We start from the raw sequence: 20,331 nt of genomic DNA, 5'->3' as shown, positions 1-20,331 counted from the left end.
GTCTTGTTTTCCAGTCTATATTTGGTCGCTCACGTAAGAGGTTGAATGTAACGAATGGGTGGGAAAGAGCAAGGGCAGCGGCCGTGTAGAACGAAAACACAAATTATCAGGGGTGTGAGCGTTTCGAGATGAGTCATATACAAGTTGCACTTGGTCGTAAGTGACTGTGTGGCCTCATAGATAAGGCGTCGGACTTCGGATCTGAAGATTACAGGTTCGAATGCTGTCACGCTCGTGTTTTATCAGTTCTGAAAAAGAAACATACCGTTTTAATGTAGCATTTGAGCAGTACGAAACCGTCTGAATGTTGCTGTTGACCATTTTCTGCTTGGAGATGCTCTTGAGCTTGAAACACACACTACAAGACCGGTGTTAACTAGCGAAATGGTCGGCAGAGTGCCGTCACCGCGAGTTTCCACTGGCACTTGCACATCTAAAACAACGTCGGAAAGTAACTCGTTCGCCTTTTGAGTCACATCAAGTATGAGTGTTAATTTTGATGCCACTAGCTCTGCAGGTTGTCATGCAATTCCTTTACCTCTCAGAAATGATTATGAAATAAAAGTGAAGTACGTGACGAGTGTGACGTTAGGAAAACATTAGGCAGCATGGAGAGATTCTGTATGGGACCACCCAACCCAAACGAATACTGTGTGACGTGCTGCCCGGCAAGTATTCACCGAAGCAGCCCGGCTAGCTCAGTCGGTAGAGCATGAGACTCTTAATCTCAGGGTTGTGGGTTCGAGCCCCACGCTGGGTGAAACGGAATTTTGTTCCGCTGCAGATGTAAATTACCGTTTTTCTGATTAACGTGATGTAATGGAAATAGCAACTTTAAACTTTGCCTACGTCTCTGGCAGTCGCAAGGAAACTGTATTTGAAGGTGAAGGTGATTTTGTAGACATGTGTGAAAGACATGTTCTGTAATGCAAGTGTTGTTGTTTGGAGAGGACATCGGTTACGTGTCAGATGTGTAGCCAAGCAGTAATGGGTCGCCATAGCTGCAAATATTAGTCGGTAATATGAAGTGTTGTCAGCTGAGGTCTGATGATCCAGACGACCGTAAGTACGAATTACGCAAATGTACCGCTAGGTTGCGCCTCTTTAGCTCAGTGGTAGAGCACTGGACTAGTAAACCAAGGGTCGTGAGTTCCATCCTAAAAGGAAGAAGTCGAATTTTGGAAATCAGTTGCGCGTCGTGGCCGTATAGCAAACAGTATCTGTGATGACGAACAATTAGCGACATGCCTTTTATTAAGAATTACTCTCAGATGTGATTAAGGCGAATGGCGCAGATAAAGCATTTGCCAAAGCGGTTCAGCATAAGGTGGGACGAGGCAGTGTGAATTACATTTTATAGATGTATTTCTCACATATGTCAGAGCCTCTCGCGGTCGTCGTCGTCGTCGTCGTCGTCGTCGTCGTCGTCGTCGTCGCCGCCGCCGCTTCTGCAGAAGTACCAAATGGCCATCGTGGCAAATGCGGCGAGGCACGCCCTGCCTTCGATTCCGTATGCACGAAGTGTGTGGTCTTGTTTTCCAGTCTATATTTGGTCGGTCACGTAAGAGGTTGAATGTAACGAATGGGTGGGAAAGAGCAAGGGCAGCGGCTGTGTAGAACGAAAACACAAATTATCAGGGGTGTGAGCGTTTCGAGATGAGTCATATACAAGTTGCACTTGGTCGTCAGTGACTGTGTGGCCTAATAGATAAGGCGTAGGACTTCGGATCCGAGGATTACAGGTTCGAATGCTGTCACGCTCGTGTTTTATCAGTTCTGAAAAAGAAACATACCGTTTTAATGTAGCATTTGAGCAGTACGAAACCGTCTGAATGTTGCTGTTGACCATTTTCTGCTTGGAGATGCTCTTGAGCTTGAAACACACACTACAAGACCGGTGCTAACTAGCGAAATGGTCGGCAGAGTGCCGTCACCGCGAGTTTCCACTGGCACTTGCACATCTAAAACAACGTCGGAAAGTAACTCGTTCGCCTTTTGAGTCACATCAAGTATGAGTGTTAATTTTGATGCCACTAGCTCTACAGGTTGTCATGCAATTCCTTACCTCACAGAAATGATTATGAAGTAAAAGTGAAGTACGTGACGAGTGTGACGTTAGGAAAACATTAGGCAACATGGAGAGATTCTGTATGGGACCACCCAACCCAAACGAGTACTGTGCGACGTGCTGCCCGGCAAATACTCACCAAAGCAGCCCGGCTAGCTCAGTCGGTAGAGCATGAGACTCTTAATCTCAGGGTCGTGGGTTCGAGCCCCACGCTGGGCGAAACGGAATTTTGTTCCGCTGCACATGTAAATTACCGTTTTTCTGATTAACGTGATGTAATGGAAATAGCAACTTTAAACTTTGCCTACGTCTCTGTCAGTCGCAAGGAAACTGTATTTGAAGGTGAAGGTGATTTTGTAGACATGTGTGAAAGACATGTTCTGAAATGCAAGTGTTGTTGTTTGGAGAGGACATCGGTTACGTGTCAGATGTGTAGCCAAGCAGTAATGGGTCGCCATAGCTGCAAATATTAGTCGGTAATATGAAGTGTTGTCAGCTGAGGTCTGATGATCCAGACGACCGTAAGGACGAAGTACGCAAAGGTACCGCTAGGATGCGCCTCTTTAGCTCAGTGGTAGAGCACTGGACTAGTAAACCAATGGTCGTGAGTTCCATCCTCAAAGGAAGAAGTCGAATTTTGGAAATCAGTTGCGCGTCGTGGCCGTATAGCAAACAGTATCTGTGATGACGAACAATTAGCGACATGCCTTTTATTAAGAATTACTCTCAGATGTGATTAAGGCGAATGGCGCAGATAAAGCCTTTGCCAAAGCGGTTCAGCATAAGGTGGGACGAGGCAGTCTGAATTACATTTTATAGATGTATTTCTCACATATGTCAGAGCCTCTCACGGTCGTCGTCGTCGTCGTCGTCGTCGTCGTCGCCGCCGCCGCCGCCGCTTCTGCAGAAGTAGCAAATGGCCATCGTGGCAAAAGCGGCGAGGCACGCCCTGCCTTCGATTCCGTATGCACGTAGTGTGTGGTCCTGTTTCCCAGTCTATATTTGGTCGGTCACGTAAGAGGTTGAATGTAACGAATGGGTGGGAAAGAGCAAGGGCAGCGGCTGTGTAGCACGAAAACACAAATTATCAGGGGTGTGAGCGTTTCGAGATGAGTCATATACAAGTTGCACTTGGTCGTCAGTGACTGTGTGGCCTAATAGATAAGGCGTCGGACTTCGGATCTGAAGATTACAGGTTCGAATGCTGTCACGCTCGCGTTTTATCAGTTCTGAAAAAGAAACATACCGTTTTATTGTAGCATTTGAGCAGTACTAAACCGTCTGAATGTTGCTGTTGACCATTTTCTGCTTGGAGATGCTCTTGAGCTTGAAACACACACTACAAGTCCGGTGTTCACTAGCGAAATGGTCGGCAGAGTGCCGTCACCGCGAGTTTCCACTGGCACTTGCACATCTAAAACAACGTCGGAAAGTAACTCGTTCGCCTTTTGAGTCACATCAAGTATGAGTGTTAATTTTGACGCCACTAGCTCTGCAGGTTGTCATGCAATTCCTTACCTCTCAGAAATGATTATGAAATAAAAGTGAAGTACGTGACGAGTGTGACGTTAGGAAAACATTAGGCAGCATGGAGAGATTCTGTATGGCACCACCCAACCCAAACGAGTACTGTGTGACGTGCTGCCCGGCAAGTGTTCACCGAAGCAGCCCAGCTAGCTCAGTCGGTAGAGCATGAGACTCTTAATCTCAGGGTCGTGGGTTCGAGCCCCACGCTGGGCGAAACGGAATTTTGTTCCGCTGCAGATGTAAATTACCGTTTTTCTGATTAACGTGATGTAATGGAAATAGCAACTTTAAACTTTGCCTACGTCTCTGTCAGTCGCAAGGAAACTGTATCTGAAGGTGAAGGTGATTTTGTAGACATGTGTGAAAGACATGTTCTGAAATGCAAGTGTTGTTGTTTGGAGAGGACATCGGTTACGTGTCAGATGTGTAGCCAAGCAGTAATGGGTCGCCATAGCTGCAAATATTAGTCGGTAATATGAAGTGTTGTCAGCTGAAGTCTGATGATCCAGACGACCGTAAAGACGAAGTACGCAAAGGTACCGCTAGGCCGCGCCTCTTTAGCTCAGTGGTAGAGCACTGGAGTAGTAAACCAAGGGTTGTGAGTTCCATCCTCAAAGAAAGAAGTCGAATTTTGGAAATCAGTTGCGCATCGTGGCCGTATAGTAAACAGTATCTGTGATGACGACCAATTAGTGACATGCCTTTTATTAAGAATTACTCTCAGATGTGATTAAGGCGAATGGCGCAGATAAAGCCTTTGCCAAAGCGGTTCAGCATAAGGTGGGACGAGGCAGTCTGAATTACATTTTATAGATGTATTTCTCACATATGTCAGAGCCTCTCGCGGTCGTCGTCGTCGTCGTCGTCGTCGCCGCCGCCGCCGCCGCCGCTTCTGCAGAAGTAGCAAATGGCCATCGCGGCAAATGCGGCGAGGCACGCCCTGCCTTCGATTCCGTATGCACGAAGTGTGTGGTCTTGTTTCCCAGTCTATATTTGGTCGGTCACGTAAGAGGTTGAATGTAACGAATGGGTGGGAAAGAGCAAGGGCAGCGGCTGTGTAGAACGAAAACACAAATTATCAGGGGTGTGAGCGTTTCGAGATGAGTCATATACAAGTTGCACTTGGTCGTCAGTGACTGTGTGGCCTAATAGATAAGGCGTCGGACTTCGCTTCTGAAGATTACAGGTTCGAATGCTGTCACGCTCGCGTTTTATCAGTTCTGAAAAAGAAACATACCGTTTTATTGTAGCATTTGAGCAGTACGAAACCGTCTGAATGTTGCTGTTGACCATTTTCTGCTTGGAGATGCTCTTGAGCTTGAAACACAAACTACAAGACCGGTGTTAACTAGCGAAATGGTCGGCAGAGTGCCGTCACCGCGAGTTTCCACTGGCACTTGCACATCTAAAACAACGTCGGAAAGTAACTCGTTCGCCTTTTGAGTCACATCAAGTATGAGTGTTAATTTTGACGCCACTAGCTCTGCAGGTTGTCATGCAATTCCTTACCTCTCAGAAATGATTATGAAATAAAAGTGAAGTACGTGACGAGTGTGACGTTAGGAAAACATTAGGCAGCATGGAGAGATTCTGTATGGGACCACCCAACCCAAACGAGTACTGTGTGACGTGCTGCCCTGCAAGTGTTCACCGAAGCAGCCCAGCTAGCTCAGTCGGTAGAGCATGTGACTCTTAATCTCAGGGTCGTGGGTTCGAGCCCCACGCTGGGCGAAACGGAATTTTGTTCCGCTGCAGATGTAAATTACCGTTTTTCTGATTAACGTGATGTAATGGAAATAGCAACTTTAAACTTTGCCTACGTCTCTGTCAGTCGCAAGGAAACTGTATCTGAAGGTGAAGGTGATTTTGTAGACATGTGTGAAAGACATGTTCTGAAATGCAAGTGTTGTTGTTTGGAGAGGACATCGGTTACGTGTCAGATGTGTAGCCAAGCAGTAATGGGTCGCCATACCTGCAAATATTAGTCGGTAATATGAAGTGTTGTCAGCTGAAGTCTGATGATCCAGACGACCGTAAAGACGAAGTACGCAAAGGTACCGCTAGGCCGCGCTTCTTTAGCTCAGTGGTAGAGCACTGGAGTAGTAAACCAAGGGTCGTGAGTTTCATCCTCAAAGAAAGAAGTCGAATTTTGGAAATCAGTTGCGCGTCGTGGCCGTATAGTAAACAGTATCTGTGATGACGAACAATTAGCGACATGCCTTTTATTAAGAATTACTCTCAGATGTGATTAAGGCGAATGGCGCAGATAAAGCCTTTGCCAAAGCGGTTCAGCATAAGGTGAGACGAGGCAGTCTGAATTACATTTTATAGATGTATTTCTCACATATGTCAGAGCCTCTCGCGGTCGTCGTCGCCGCCGCCGCCGCCGCTTCTGCAGAAGTAGCAAATGGCCATCGTGGCAAATGCGGCGAGGCACGCCCTGCCTTCGATTCCGTATGCACAAAGTGTGTGGTCTTGTTTCCCAGTCTATATTTGGTCGGTCACGTAAGAGGTTGAATGTAACGAATGGGTGGGAAAGAGCAACGGCAGCGGCTGTGTAGAACGAAAACACAAATTATCAGGGGTGTGAGCGTTTCGAGATGAGTCATATACAAGTTGCACTTGGTCGTCAGTGACTGTGTGGCCTAATAGATAAGGCGTCGGACTTCGGTTCTGAAGATTACAGGTTCGAATGCTGTCACACTCGTGTTTTATCAGTTCTGAAAAAGAAACATACCGTTTTAATGTAGCATTTGAGCAGTACTAAACCGTCTGAATGTTGCTGTTGACCATTTTCTGCTTGGAGATGCTCTTGAGCTTGAAACACACACTACAAGACCGGTGTTAACTAGCGAAATGGTCGGCAGAGTGCCGTCACCGCGAGTTTCCACTGGCACTTGCACATCTAAAACAACGTCGGAAAGTAACTCGTTCGCCTTTTGAGTCACATCAAGTATGAGTGTTAATCTTGACGCCACTAGCTCTGCAGGTTGTCATGCAATTCCTTACCTCTCAGAAATGATTATGAAATAAAAGTGAAGTACGTGACGAGTGTGACGTTAGGAAAACATTAGGCAGCATGGAGAGATTCTGTATGGGACCACCCACCCCAAACGAGTACTGTGTGACGTGCTGCCCGGCAAGTATTCACCGAAGCAGCCTGGCTAGCTCAGTCGGTAGAGCATGATACTCTTAATCTCAGGGTCGTGGGTTCGAGCCCCACGCTGGGCGAAACGGAATTTTGTTCCGCTGCAGATGTAAATTACCGTTTTTCTGATTAACGTGATGTAATGGAAATAGCAACTTTAAACTTTGCCTACGTCTCTGTCAGTCGCAAGGAAACTGTATTTGAAGGTGAAGGTGATTTTGTAGACATGTGTGAAAGACATGTTCTGAAATGCAAGTGTTGTTGTTTGGAGAGGACATCGGTTACGTGTCAGATGTGTAGCCAAGCAGTAATGGGTCGCCATAGCTGCAAATATTAGTCGGTAATATGAAGTGTTGTCAGCTGACGTCTGATGATCCAGACGACCGTAAGGACGAAGTACGCAAAGGTACCGCTAGGCCGCGCCTCTTTAGCTCAGTGGTAGAGCACTGGACTAGTAAACCAAGGGTCGTGAGTTCCATCCTCAAAGGAAGAAGTCGAATTTTGGAAACCAGTTTCCTTTGTGGCCGTATAGTAAACAGTATCTGTGATGACGAACAATTAGCGACACGCCTTTTATTAAGAATTACTCTCAGATGTGATTAAGGCGAATGGCGCAGATAAAGCCTTTGCCAAAGCGGTTCAGCATAAGGTGGGACGAGGCAGTCTGAATTACATTTTATAGATGTATTTCTCACATATGTCAGAGCCTCTCGCGGTCGTCGTCGTCGTCGTCGTCGTCGTCGCCGCCGCCGCTTCTGCAGAAGTAGCAAATGGCCATCGTGGCAAATGCGGCGAGGCACGCCCTGCCTTCGATTCCGTATGCACAAAGTGTGTGGTCTTGTTTCCCAGTCTATATTTGGTCGGTCACGTAAGAGGTTGAATGTAACGAATGGGTGGGAAAGAGCAACGGCAGCGGCTGTGTAGAACGAAAACACAAATTATCAGGGGTGTGAGCGTTTCGAGATGAGTCATATACAAGTTGCACTTGGTCGTCAGTGACTGTGTGGCCTAATAGATAAGGCGTCGGACTTCGGATCTGAAGATTACAGGTTCGAATGCTGTCACGCTCGTGTTTTATCAGTTCTGAAAAAGAAACATACCGTTTTAATGTAGCATTTGAGCAGTACGAAACCGTCTGAATGTTGCTGTTGACCATTTTCTGCTTGGAGATGCTCTTGAGCTTGAAACACACACTACAAGACCGGTGTTAACTAGCGAAATGGTCGGCAGATTGCCGTCACCGCGAGTTTCCACTGGCACTTGCACATCTAAAACAACGTCGGAAAGTAACTCGTTCGCCTTTTGAGTCACACCAAGTATGAGTGTTAATTTTGACGCCACTAGCTCTGCAGGTTGTCATGCAATTCCTTACCATTCAGAAATGATTATGAAATAAAAGTGAAGTACGTGACGAGTGTGACGTTAGGAAAACATTAGGCAGCATGGAGAGATTCTGTATGGGACCACCCACCCCAAACGAGTACTGTGTGACGTGCTGCCCGGCAAGTATTCACCGAAGCAGCCCAGCTAGCTCAGTCGGTAGAGCATAAGACTCTTAATCTCAGGGTCGTGGGTTCGAGCCCCACGCTGGGCGTAACGGAATTTTGTTTCGCTGCAGATGTAGATTACCGTTTTTCTGATTAACGTGATGTAATGGAAATAGCAACTTTAAACTTTGCCTACGTCTCTGTCAGTCGCAAGGAAACTGTATTTGAAGGTGAAGGTGATTTTGTAGACATGTGTGAAAGACATGTTCTGAAATGCAAGTGTTGTTGTTTGGAGAGGACATCGGTTACGTGTCAGATGTGTAGCCAAGCAGTAATGGGTCGCCATAGCTGCAAATATTAGTCGGTAATATGAAGTGTTGTCAGCTGACGTCTGATGATCCAGACGACCGTATGGACGAAGTACGCAAAGGTACCGCTAGGCCGCGCCTCTTTAGCTCAGTGGTAGAGCACTGGACTAGTAAACCAAGGGTCGTGAGTTCCACCCTCAAAGGAAGAAGTCGAATTTTGGAAACCAGTTGCTTTCGTGGCCGTATAGTAAACAGTATCTGTGATGACGAACAATTAGCGACATGCCTTTTATTAAGAATTACTCTCAGATGTGATTAAGGCGAATGGCGCAGATAAAGCCTTTGCCAAAGCGGTTCAGCATAAGGTGGGACGAGGCAGTCTGAATTACATTTTATAGATGTATTTCTCACATATGTCAGAGCCTCTCGCGGTCGTCGTCGTCGTCGTCGTCGTCGTCGTCGTCGCCGCCGCCGCTTCTGCAGAAGTAGCAAATGGCCATCGTGGCAAATGCGGCGAGGCACGCCCTGCCTTCGATTCCGTATGCACGAAGTGTGTGGTCTTGTTTTCCAGTCTATATTTGGTCGGTCACGTAAGAGGTTGAATGTAACGAATGGGTGGGAAAGAGCAAGGGCAGCGGCTGTGTAGAACGAAAACACAAATTATCAGGGGTGTGAGCGTTTCGAGATGAGTCATATACAAGTTGCACTTGGTCGTCAGTGACTGTGTGGCCTAATAGATAAGGCGTCGGACTTCGGATCTGTAGATTACAGATTCGAATGCTGTCACGCTCGTGTTTTATCAGTTCTGAAAAAGAAACATACCGTTTTAATGTAGCATTTGAGCAGTACGAAACCGTCTGAATGTTGCTGTTGACCATTTTCTGCTTGGAGATGCTCTTGAGCTTGAAACACACACTACAAGACCGGTGTTAACTAGCGAAATGGTCGGCAGAGTGCCGTCACCGCGAGTTTCCACTGGCACTTGCACATCTAAAACAACGTCGGAAAGTAACTCGTTCGCCTTTTGAGTCACATCAAGTATGAGTGTTAATTTTGACGCCACTAGCTCTGCAGGTTGTCATGCAATTCCTTACCTCTCAGAAATGATTATGAAATAAAAGTGAAGTACGTGACGAGTGTGACGTTAGGAAAACATTAGGCAGCATGGAGAGATTCTGTATGGGACCACCCAGCCCAAACGAGTACTGTGTGACGTGCTGCCCGGCAAGTATTCACCGAAGCAGCCCGGCTAGCTCAGTCGGTAGAGCATGGGACTCTTAATCTCAGGGACGTGGGTTCGAGCCCCACGCTGGGCGAAACGGAATTTTGTTCCGCTGCAGATGTAAATTACCGTTTTTCTGATTAACGTGATGTAATGGAAATAGCAACTTTAAACTTTGCCTACGTCTCTGTCAGTCGCAAGGAAACTGTATTTGAAGGTGAAAGTGATTTTGTAGACATGTGCGAAAGACATGTTCTGAAATGCAAGTGTTGTTGTTTGGAGAGGACATCGGTTATGTGTCAGATGTGTAGCCAAGCAGTAATGGGTCGCCATAGCTGCAAATATTAGTCGGTAATATGAAGTGTTGTCAGCTGAAGTCTGATGATCCAGACGACCGTAAGGACGAAGTACGCAAATGTACCGCTAGGATGCGCCTCTTTAGCTCAGTGGTACAGCATTGGACTAGTAAACCAAGGGACGTGAGTTCCATCCTCAAAGGAAGAAGTCGAATTTTGGAAATCAGTTGCGCGTCGTGGCCGTATAGCAAACAGTATCTGTGATGACGAACAAATAGCGACATGCCTTTTATTAAGAATTACTCTCAGATGTGATTAAGGCGAATGGCGCAGATAAAGCCTTTGCCAAAGCGGTTCAGCATAAGGTGGGACGAGGCAGTCTGAATTAAATTTTATAGATGTATTTCTCACATATGTCAGAGCCTCTCACGGTCGTCGTCGTCGTCGCCGACGCCGCTTCTGCAGAAGTAGCAAATGGCCATCGTGGCAAATGCGGCGAGGCACGCCCTGCCTTCGATTCCGTATGCACGAAGTGTGTGGTCTTGTTTTCCAGTCTATATTTGGTCGGTCACGTAAGAGGTTGAATGTAACGAATGGGTGGGAAAGAGCAAGGGCAGCGGCTGTGTAGAACGAAAACACAAATTATCAGGGGTGTGAGCGTTTCGAGATGAGTCATATACAAGTTGCACTTGGTCGTCAGTGATTGCGTGGCCTAATAGATAGTTGGGGAGGTTACCGTTGCCCATGCTGGTCTAGGTATTCGGACCGTGCGAGTCTTTGAACTTCCCTTTGAAATTACAAGTGACCAGATAAATGCTGTTATTGCTCCATACGGGAAAGTTTTGAGTAATATTGCCGAACGGTGGTCTGCTGCACACAAATTCCCTGTTTTGAATGGTGTGCGCCAATTAAAAGTCGAATTGCAGAAGCACATTCCGTCGTATATAAACGTCTGCGGATATAGAGCTGTTGTGATGTATGATGACCAACCGAAAACGTGTGCTGTCTGCAATTTACCAGGCCACGTTCGTGCAGACTGTGTTCAAAGGCGAGTGGCGCAACTGCCTGCCGGCGATGCCGTCAGGCCCCCTGCTATGTCAACGCTGCCCGTGACATATGTCGCCGTAGCGCGCGGTTTTGCAAGTGCCACTGCGCCCCCCGAAGTTACTACGAATACCGACCCACAAGCGACCGACCAACCGACCGACTCAGGTGTAGCATCTGTAGACACTCAACCCTCCTGCGAAGACATATCTGCTCCTGCCCTTGTCGCCGTGGAATCGCCCAATGAGGCAATGGATACGGACGCGACCTCAGTCGCTTCGGGTAGTGCTCCTCTGCATCCTGGAGCCTCTTTAGGAGGTATCAAAAGCGAATCAGGTGCACAGAAAACGGACTCGCAACCAGCCGTTTCTAGTGGTGCTCTTCCGAATCCTGCAGCTGCCTTAGGCACTGACCACAGCCCGTCAAGTGCAATGAAATCAGACCTGGCGTCAGTCACTTAGAGTAGTGCTACTTTGCAACCTGAGGCTTCTTCAGGTACCGTCCAAAGTCCACCACGAGACGCTTCTCCCAAGAAATCTAAAAAACGGAGGATCGCGCGTCAAGGTGCAGAGCAGACTGCACCACAACTGCGTGAACAGGCGAAGCAAATAGGGGGCAAAATACGTCAATCTGCATCTGAGAACTTGCAGTGCAATCAGCAGTCATCTAACGAAGACCCTGTGTCCTTAGATAGTACCTCCGGTTCTGCCAGTTTGCCCTCCGATGACGTAGCAATTACCCGAACCGAAGATAAAAATCACCAGCAAACACCTGAATATAGTGCACCACTTAATGACGAACCGATGACAGGGCTGTCGAATCCGTGGGCAGACGATGTCGACGACACTACAAAGGAGGACGAAATTATGGACACCACAGGAACCGTTACAGTCACCACGATGGCCACACCACGCGATGACGTCGTCTTGAATGTCATCGCCGCGACGGATACTGTCCCAGACACGGAGAAGCCGACTGATGCCTTCCCAAGTCATGAATATTTCTAGTCTGAACGGTTTTACTGACTTGTGTCCACATGTCTCTCGGGTCAGATTTCTTAATGTTTTTTCGAAATGATATGTTGCCAGAGTTTTTCCTAATTACACTCCCGTCTTGGCTAACGTAGTTCCGTTGCAGGCCTATAAGATCGCTACGCTGAACATCAATAAACTTTGTAGCCCATTTAATTTACAAAATTTAAAAGATTTCCTGTATGCAGCTGATGTGGACATTTTGTTTTTACAAGAAGTAACGAACATCGAACTTGACTTCATACAGGGGTATAATGCTATAGTCAATCGTGGAATTGGATGTGATTTGGGTACCGCATTTCTTTTCAAAGAGGGCGTCGTCATTACAGACGTAACAAAACTGCCTAACGGCAGAGGCATTGCCGGCACGCTTTATAACACCAGGATTATTAATGTCTATGCCCAATCTGGTTCTACCAATCGGTGCCAACGAGCACAGTTTTTTAAGGAGGGAATTGTTCCTTTGTTTGGTGTACACTGCACCCATACCATCCTTGGAGGCGACTTTAACAGTGTCATACATGCCAAAGACCAAACTCCGAACTACAACAAATCGCCGGACCTGGAACGTATCGTCACCGACCTCCGTTTAACTGATTCGTGGGAGCAAAAGCACGGCGCGGCACCCGGCTTTACCCACCTCACTAATCATTCAGCGAGCCGGTTGGATCGAATATATGTCTCGCCCAATCTGAAACACCGCATCCTGCAGTCTGAAGTTTGGCCAACCGTTTTTTCGGACCACGCTGCATATATATGCACATTAAATTTGGAACGACAAGGAACCTGTCGATATAAAGGGCCATGGAAACTTAATGTTTCACACTTAAAAGATCCTGCTTGTCGAGAAGCCTTTCTCACCACTTGGAGAGCCTGCGAGACCAAACTCAGCTCTTACCACTCGACCTTGGATTGGTGGCTCAAATGCGCCAAACCTCAGATCCGGAGATGTTTCATCAACTACTCCCGGGAGAAGAGCTTTTGGCGGAAAAGAACGATAGAATTTTACTTTCATTGTCTCCGAGAACTCTACCTGCAAGGTGCTACAGCTATTGGGAACCATGGGAGAATTAAAAAATTCCAGGCAAAAATACTGACATTAAGGCGACAACAGCTTGAAGGATACCAAATAAGGTCAAGAGCAGAGACTGTGGCGCAAAAAGAAGCCACTTCGATATATCATGTGATTCGTGAAACTAAACGAGGATTCCGCAAAATACTGACGGAGCTTAAAACTGATAATGGAACCACCTTGACAATGCACAACGACATAAAAGCAGAAATACTAACCCATTTCGACAACTTGTTTTCACATAAAGAGGTAGACGAAAAAGCACAGGACGATTTACTGACCCACCTGCAAGGACGCGTTGGTAACGCGTACGCGGAAGCTCTAATAGCGGAGGCGACCGAAGACGATGTACACTATGCTGTCTATCAAAGTGCAAAAAATAAATCCCCTGGAGCTGACGGCATACCAGCAGAATTTTATCAAGTCTTCTGGGAACATATAAAACATAGAATTACATGCATCTGTAATGAACTTCTGAACCTCAATAAGGAGATACCGAAAGATTTTCGTGAAGGTATGATAGTGTTAATCGCAAAAAAATCGGCTGGCAAGAAAATTGGAAATTTGAGACCAATCACTCTGTTGAACAGTGACTATAAAATTTTTTCGCGGCTCTTAGCCCACAGACTTAAAAATGTAATGGCCAGCGTCACCGGCCCATATCAGTCTAGCGTGGGCAAAGATAGGAAAATTCAGCAGACGCTGTCCGACTACCGCGACATAATTTCAATAGCAGAAGTATGTCGACTAAAATGTGCCATCGTGTCGTTAGATTTCGATAAAGCCTTCGACAGGATCAGCCACTCCTACCTCCTGAAAACGATGGGCGCAATGGGTTTTCCGCCGAGATTCGTCGACCTCATACGACGTTTGGTAACGAATAACTCCTCCAGAATCATCATAAATGGACAGCCTAGCCGGCCAGTCGAGATCGCATGTTCCGTCAGGCAAGGTTGTCCGTTGTCCATGGCACTTTTTGCCATGGCCATCGAACCTTTGCTCGCTACCTTGACTCAGCGGTTACAAGGATTGCAAATACGAGGAAACAAAATAATATGTAAAGCTTATGCGGACGATGTTGGGTTTCTCGTTATGAATGTAGCGGAAGTCGAGACGGCAATGCACATAATAGAAAAATACGAACGAGCGTCAGCCGCGAGGTTAAACAAAACCAAGTCCGGCATATTCAATATCGGATGTGGCATTGGCATGCGCACACACGGTCAGTTACGTGAGCTAACAGCCTTGAAGTGTCTCGGCATTGATTTCCGAAAAAATATACGTCAAACTATTGCGGCCAACTATAGACAAGTACTAACTACCATACGAGCTAGTGTACGGACACATAGTATTCGACAATTAAATGAAATTCAGAGAGTGTCTTTAGCGAACGTCTCTATTACTTCCAAAGTCAATTATGTCGCCCAGATACTGCCAATACCCGCCGGCATCGCCAAACAAATTATGTCAGCAATAGGCTATTTTGTGAGCCGTGGCCACATATTTAAAATCCAGTATGACACTCTGACGCTCGCCACTAATAATGGCGGCTTAAACTTAACGAATGTTACTAAAAAGTCGCAGGCTCTGTACATCTCCAATACATTTCAACAATGGAGACAATCCGGCAGCTGTATCGCCGCGCACTTGCTATCTGAAATAGCTCCAGATGACCTCTCTCCACCCATTAATGTGCAGCACATACCGAGCGGACTTTACCATTTACGATGGTTTTTAATAGAATATAGCTACCTACGTTCAAGAATTCCGGAAAAAGACATGACAAACGTGAAAGAAATATATGGCAAATTGATGGGAGAAAAGAAGAACAACAAAATAGAACAAAACTATCCATGTTCTAACTGGAAAGTGATATGGGCAAGTATTCATAACCGTAACTTAGCTACTCATCTGAGAGCAACATGGTACTTTGTTGTAAATAGGAAAGTTGCAACAAACTCGAAACTTCATTCGATCCACTTAGCGGATTCGCCTTTGTGTGCAACGTGTAGTTTAAATGATAACGAAGAACATCGTTTCGTGTCCGACAAGGTTAAAGATATCTGGCTGAATGTCCGACGAAAGCTGGCACTCATCCTTCGAACGTCACCTAACGCTATAACGCCTGCGGACTTTTTGACACCGGATGATGTACCCTTTCCTAACACGAAACGCAACGCAGTCAATTGGCAGAAAGCGGCAACGGTACATTACCTCTTCACGAAGGAAGAGAAAAGCCAAGAGGATTTTTGGATCTCTCTGCTAACTGAGCATCACATGTTACTGAAGACTAGTAAATATAAAGAAACATACGCAAATTTTTTAATCAAGACCTGGATGTAAAAGAATTAACAAGAAATATCTGCGGACACAGAAGACAAACGTAAGAGAGTGTTCACCACTACTAACTTACTTAACAATCGTGAAAAAAAAAAAAAAAAAAAAAAAATATTTTAGTTTTTACCGGAATTGCCGTTCTTTGAGTTCAAAGTTTATTAATTTATTTTTCAAGAAGCCATTATAAATAGTTGCTTCTCACCGAATATGGTTTGTTTTTTAAGCATTTTCAGAGAGAAGAGGCAGTTTCGAAATGCCCTCTGACGTTTCTTTGTCAAGGAAGACTATTTGCTTTAAGTGTGACAACAAAAAACAGCGATGAAGAAGGAAACAAACTGAACATAACTTCTGATTCTACCTACTGAAGACTTCATTCTTTTTTCACATTATCAATAAGCCCAAAGAAGGGGTACATTAGTTTCTCCACGATAAAGGGATTAACTACGTCTCATCAGTTTATGGTAATGTACATGGCGTGAGAAGCCGACGCCGATGAAGGCGAATTATGGAGAGCGCAAGGATGGGCTAAAAGGGGTGATGGGAGGCCCAAAAAAAAAAAAAAAAATAGATAAGGCGTCCGACTTCGGATCTGAAGATTACAGGTTCGAATGCTGTCACGCTCGTGTTTTATCAGTTCTGAAAAAGAAACATACCGTTTTAATGTAGCATTTGAGCAGTACGAAACCGTCTGAATGTTGCTGTTGACCATTTTCTGCTTGGAGATGCTCTTGAGCTTGAAACACACACTACAAGACCGGTGTTAACTAGCGAAATGGGCGGCAGAGTGCCGTCACCGCGAGTTTCCACTGGCACTTGCACATCTAAAACAACGTCGGAAAGTAACTCGTTCGCCTTTTGAGTCACATCAAGTATGAGTGTTAATTTTGACGCCACTAGCTCTGCAGGTTGTCATGCAATTCCTTACCTCTCAGAAATGATTATGAAATAAAAGTGAAGTACGTGACGAGTGTGACGATAGGAGAACATTAGGCAACATGGAGAGATTCTGTATGGGACCACCCAACCCAAACGAGTACTGTGTGACGTGCTGCCCGGCAAGTATTTACCGAAGCAGCCCGGCTAGCTCAGTCGGTAGAGCATGAGACTCTTAATCTCAGGGTCGTGGGTTCGAGCCCCACGCTGGGCGAAACGGAATTTTGTTCCGCTGCAGATGTAAATTACCGTTTTTCTGATTAACGTGATGTAATGGAAATAGCAACTTTAAACTTTGCCTACGTCTCTGTCAGTCGCAAGGAAACTGTATTTGAAGGTGAAGGTGATTTTGTAGACATGTGTGAAAGACATGTTCTGAAATGCAAGTGTTGTTGTTTGGAGAGGACATCGGTTATGTGTCAGATGTGTAGCCAAGCAGTAATGGGTCGCCATAGCTGCAAATATTAGTCGGTAATATGAAGTGTTGTCAGCTGAAGTCTGATGATCCAGACGACCGTAAGGACGAAGTACGCAAAGGTACCGCTAGGATGCGCCTCTTTAGCTCAGTGGTAGAGCACTGGACAAGTAAACCAAGGGACGTGAGTTCCATCCTCAAAGGAAGAAGTCGAATTTTGGAAATCAGTTGCGCGTCGTGGCCGTATAGCAAACAGTATCTGTGATGACGAACAAATAGCGACATGCCTTTTATTAAGAATTACTCTCAGATGTGATTAAGGCGAATGGCGCAGATAAAGCCTTTGCCAAAGCGGTTCAGCATAAGGTGGGACGAGGCAGTCTGAATTACATTTTATAGATGTATTTCTCACATATGTCAGAGCCTCTCGCGGTCGTCGTCGTCGTCGTCGTCGCCGCCGCCGCTTCTGCAGAAGTAGCAAATGGCCATCGTGGCAAATGCGGCGAGGCACGCCCTGCCTTCGATTCCGTATGCACGAAGTGTGTGGTCTTGTTTTCCAGTCTATATTTGGTCGGTCACGTAAGAGGTTGAATGTAACGAATGGGTGGGAAAGAGCAAGGGCTGCGGCTGTGTAGAACGAAAACACAAATTATCAGGGGTGTGAGCGTTTCGAGATGAGTCATATACAAGTTGCACTTGGTCGTCAGTGACTGTGTGGCCTAATAGATAAGGCGTCGGACTTCGGATCTGAAGATTACAGGTTCGAATGCTGTCACGCTCGTGTTTTATCAGTTCTGAAAATGAAACATACCGTTTTAATGTAGCATTTGAGCAGTACGAAACCGTCTGAATGTTGCTGTTGACCATTTTCTGCTTGGAGATGCTCTTGAGCTTGAAACACACACTACAAGACCGGTGTTAACTAGCGAAATGGTCGGCAGAGTGCCGTCACCGCGAGTTTCCACTGGCACTTGCACATCTAAAACAACGTCGGAAAGTAACTCGTTCGCCTTTTGAGTCACATCAAGTATGAGTGTTAATTTTGACGCCACTAGCTCTGCAGGTTGTCATGCAATTCCTTACCTCTCAGAAATGATTATGAAATAAAAGTGAAGTACGTGACGAGTGTGACGTTAGGAAAACATTAGCCAACATGGAGAGATTCTGTATGGGACCACCCAACCCAAACGAGTACTGTTTGACGTGCTGCCCGGCAAGTATTCACAAAAGCAGCCCGGCTAGCTCAGTCGGTAGAGCATGAGACTCTTAATCCCAGGGTCGTGGGATCGAGCCCCACGCTGGGTGAAACGGAATTTTGTTCCGCTGCAGATGTAAATTACCGTTTTTCTGATTAACGTGATGTAATGGAAATAGCAACTTTAAACTTTGCCTACGTCTCTGTCAGTCGCAAGGAAACTGTATTTGAAGGTGAAGGTGATTTTGTAGACATGTGTGAAAGACATGTTCTGAAATGCAAGTGTTGTTGTTTGGAGAGGACATCGGTTACGTGTCAGATGTGTAGCCAAGCAGTAATGGGTCGCCATAGCTGCAAATATTAGTCGGTAATATGAAGTGTTGTCAGCTGAAGTCTGATGATCCAGACGACCGTAAGGACGAAGTACGCAAAGGTACCGCTAGGCCGCGCCTCTTTAGCTCAGTGGTAGAGCACTGGAATAGTAGACCAAGGGTCGTGAGTTCCATCCTCAAAGGAAGAAGTCGAATTTTGGAAATCAGTTGCGCGTCGTGGCCGTATAGCAAACACTATCTGTGATGACGAACAATTAGCGACATGCCTTTTATTAAGAATTACTCTCAGATGTGATTAAGGCGAATGGCGCAGATAAAGCATTTGCCAAAGCGGTTCAGCATAAGGTGGGACGAATCAGTCTGAATTACATTTTATAGATGTATTTCTCACATATGTCAGACCCTCTCGCGGTCGTCGTCGTCGTCGTCGCCGCCGCCGCCGCCGCTTCTGCAGAAGTAGCAAATGGCCATCGTGGCAAATGCGGCGAGGCACGCCCTGCCTTCGATTCCGTATGCACGAAGTGTGTGGTCTTGTTTTCCAGTCTATATTTGGTCGGTCACGTAAGAGGTTGAATGTAACGAATGGGTGGGAAAGAGCAACGGCAGCGGCTGTGTAGAACGAAAACACAAATTATCAGGGGTGTGAGCGTTTCGAGATGAGTCATATACAAGTTGCACTTGGTCGTCAGTGACTGTGTGGCCTAATAGATAAGGCGTCGGACTTCGGATCTGAAGATTACAGGTTCGAATGCTGTCACGCTCGTGTTTTATCAGTTCTGAAAAAGAAACATACCGTTTTAATGTAGCATTTGAGCAGTACGAAACCGTCTGAATGTTGCTGTTGACCATTTTCTGCTTGGAGATGCTCTTGAGCTTGAAACACACACTACAAGACCGGTGTTAACTAGCGAAATGGTCGGCAGAGTGCCGTCACCGCGAGTTTCCACTGGCACTTGCACATCTAAAACAACGTCGGAAAGTAACTCGTTCGCCTTTTGAGTCACATCAAGTATGAGTGTTAATTTTGACGCCACTAGCTCTGCAGGTTGTCATGCAATTCCTTACCTCTCAGAAATGATTATGAAATAAAAGTGAAGTACGTGACGAGTGTGACGTTAGGAAAACATTAGGCAACTTGGAGAGATTCTGTATGGGACCACCCAACCCAAACGAGTACTGTGTGACGTGCTGCCCGGCAAGTATTCACCAAAGCAGCCCGGCTAGCTCAGTCGGTAGAGCATGAGACTCTTAATCTCAGGGTCGTGGGTTCGAGCCCCACGCTGGGTGAAACGGAATTTTGTTCCGCTGCAGATGTAAATTACCGTTTTTCTGATTAACGTGATGTAATGGAAATAGCAACTTTAAACTTTGCCTACGTCTCTGTCAGTCGCAAGGAAACTGTATTTGAAGGTGAAGGTGATTTTGTAGACATGTGTGAAAGACATGTTCTGAAATGCAAGTGTTGTTGTTTGGAGAGGACATCGGTTACGTGTCAGATGTGTAGCCAAGCAGTAATGGGTCGCCATAGCTGCAAATATTAGTCGGTAATATGAAGTGTTGTCAGCTGAAGTCTGATGATCCAGACGACCGTAAGGACGAAGTACGCAAAGGTACCGCTAGGCCGCGCCTCTTTAGCTCAGTGGTAGAGCACTGGACTAGTAAACCAAGGGTCGTGAGTTCCATCCTCAAAGGAAGAAGTCGAATTTTGGAAATCAGTTGCGCGTCGTGGCCGTATAGCAAACACTATCTGTGATGACGAACAATTAGCGACATGCCTTTTATTAAGAATTACTCTCAGATGTGATTAAGGCGAATGGCGCAGATAAAGCATTTGCCAAAGCGGTTCAGCATAAGGTGGGACGAATCAGTCTGAATTACATTTTATAGATGTATTTCTCACATATGTCAGACCCTCT

General features: G+C 46.1%; 10 non-coding genes across 10 annotated transcripts; all 10 read left to right on the top strand.

Annotated features, from left to right (window-relative positions):
• Nucleotides 1-687: 687 nt before the first annotated feature.
• On the top strand, nucleotides 688-760 carry Trnak-cuu (transfer RNA lysine (anticodon CUU)). The gene has a single exon. It is a non-coding gene; the product is annotated as a tRNA-Lys (tRNA).
• Nucleotides 761-2,214: 1,454 nt separating this feature from the next.
• On the top strand, nucleotides 2,215-2,287 carry Trnak-cuu (transfer RNA lysine (anticodon CUU)). Its single transcript has one exon. It is a non-coding gene; the product is annotated as a tRNA-Lys (tRNA).
• Nucleotides 2,288-3,735: 1,448 nt separating this feature from the next.
• Trnak-cuu (transfer RNA lysine (anticodon CUU)) lies at nucleotides 3,736-3,808 on the top strand. Its single transcript has one exon. It is a non-coding gene; the product is annotated as a tRNA-Lys (tRNA).
• Nucleotides 3,809-5,253: 1,445 nt separating this feature from the next.
• On the top strand, nucleotides 5,254-5,326 carry Trnak-cuu (transfer RNA lysine (anticodon CUU)). Its single transcript has one exon. It is a non-coding gene; the product is annotated as a tRNA-Lys (tRNA).
• A 1,427-nt stretch (nucleotides 5,327-6,753) lies between these two features.
• Nucleotides 6,754-6,826, top strand: Trnak-cuu (transfer RNA lysine (anticodon CUU)). The gene has a single exon. It is a non-coding gene; the product is annotated as a tRNA-Lys (tRNA).
• Nucleotides 6,827-8,264: 1,438 nt separating this feature from the next.
• On the top strand, nucleotides 8,265-8,337 carry Trnak-cuu (transfer RNA lysine (anticodon CUU)). Its single transcript has one exon. It is a non-coding gene; the product is annotated as a tRNA-Lys (tRNA).
• Nucleotides 8,338-9,781: 1,444 nt separating this feature from the next.
• Nucleotides 9,782-9,854, top strand: Trnak-cuu (transfer RNA lysine (anticodon CUU)). The gene has a single exon. It is a non-coding gene; the product is annotated as a tRNA-Lys (tRNA).
• A 6,760-nt stretch (nucleotides 9,855-16,614) lies between these two features.
• On the top strand, nucleotides 16,615-16,687 carry Trnak-cuu (transfer RNA lysine (anticodon CUU)). The gene has a single exon. It is a non-coding gene; the product is annotated as a tRNA-Lys (tRNA).
• A 1,433-nt stretch (nucleotides 16,688-18,120) lies between these two features.
• Nucleotides 18,121-18,193, top strand: Trnak-cuu (transfer RNA lysine (anticodon CUU)). The gene has a single exon. It is a non-coding gene; the product is annotated as a tRNA-Lys (tRNA).
• A 1,436-nt stretch (nucleotides 18,194-19,629) lies between these two features.
• Nucleotides 19,630-19,702, top strand: Trnak-cuu (transfer RNA lysine (anticodon CUU)). Its single transcript has one exon. It is a non-coding gene; the product is annotated as a tRNA-Lys (tRNA).
• The last annotated feature ends 629 nt before the right edge of the window (nucleotides 19,703-20,331 follow it).

The sequence above is a fragment of the Schistocerca gregaria genome, chromosome 8, assembly GCF_023897955.1.
Source record: "Schistocerca gregaria isolate iqSchGreg1 chromosome 8, iqSchGreg1.2, whole genome shotgun sequence".
Lineage (NCBI taxonomy): Eukaryota > Metazoa > Arthropoda > Insecta > Orthoptera > Acrididae > Schistocerca > Schistocerca gregaria.
The sequence above is the reverse complement of the archived record's forward strand: the minus strand, read 5'-3'. Positions and strand labels throughout refer to the sequence as shown.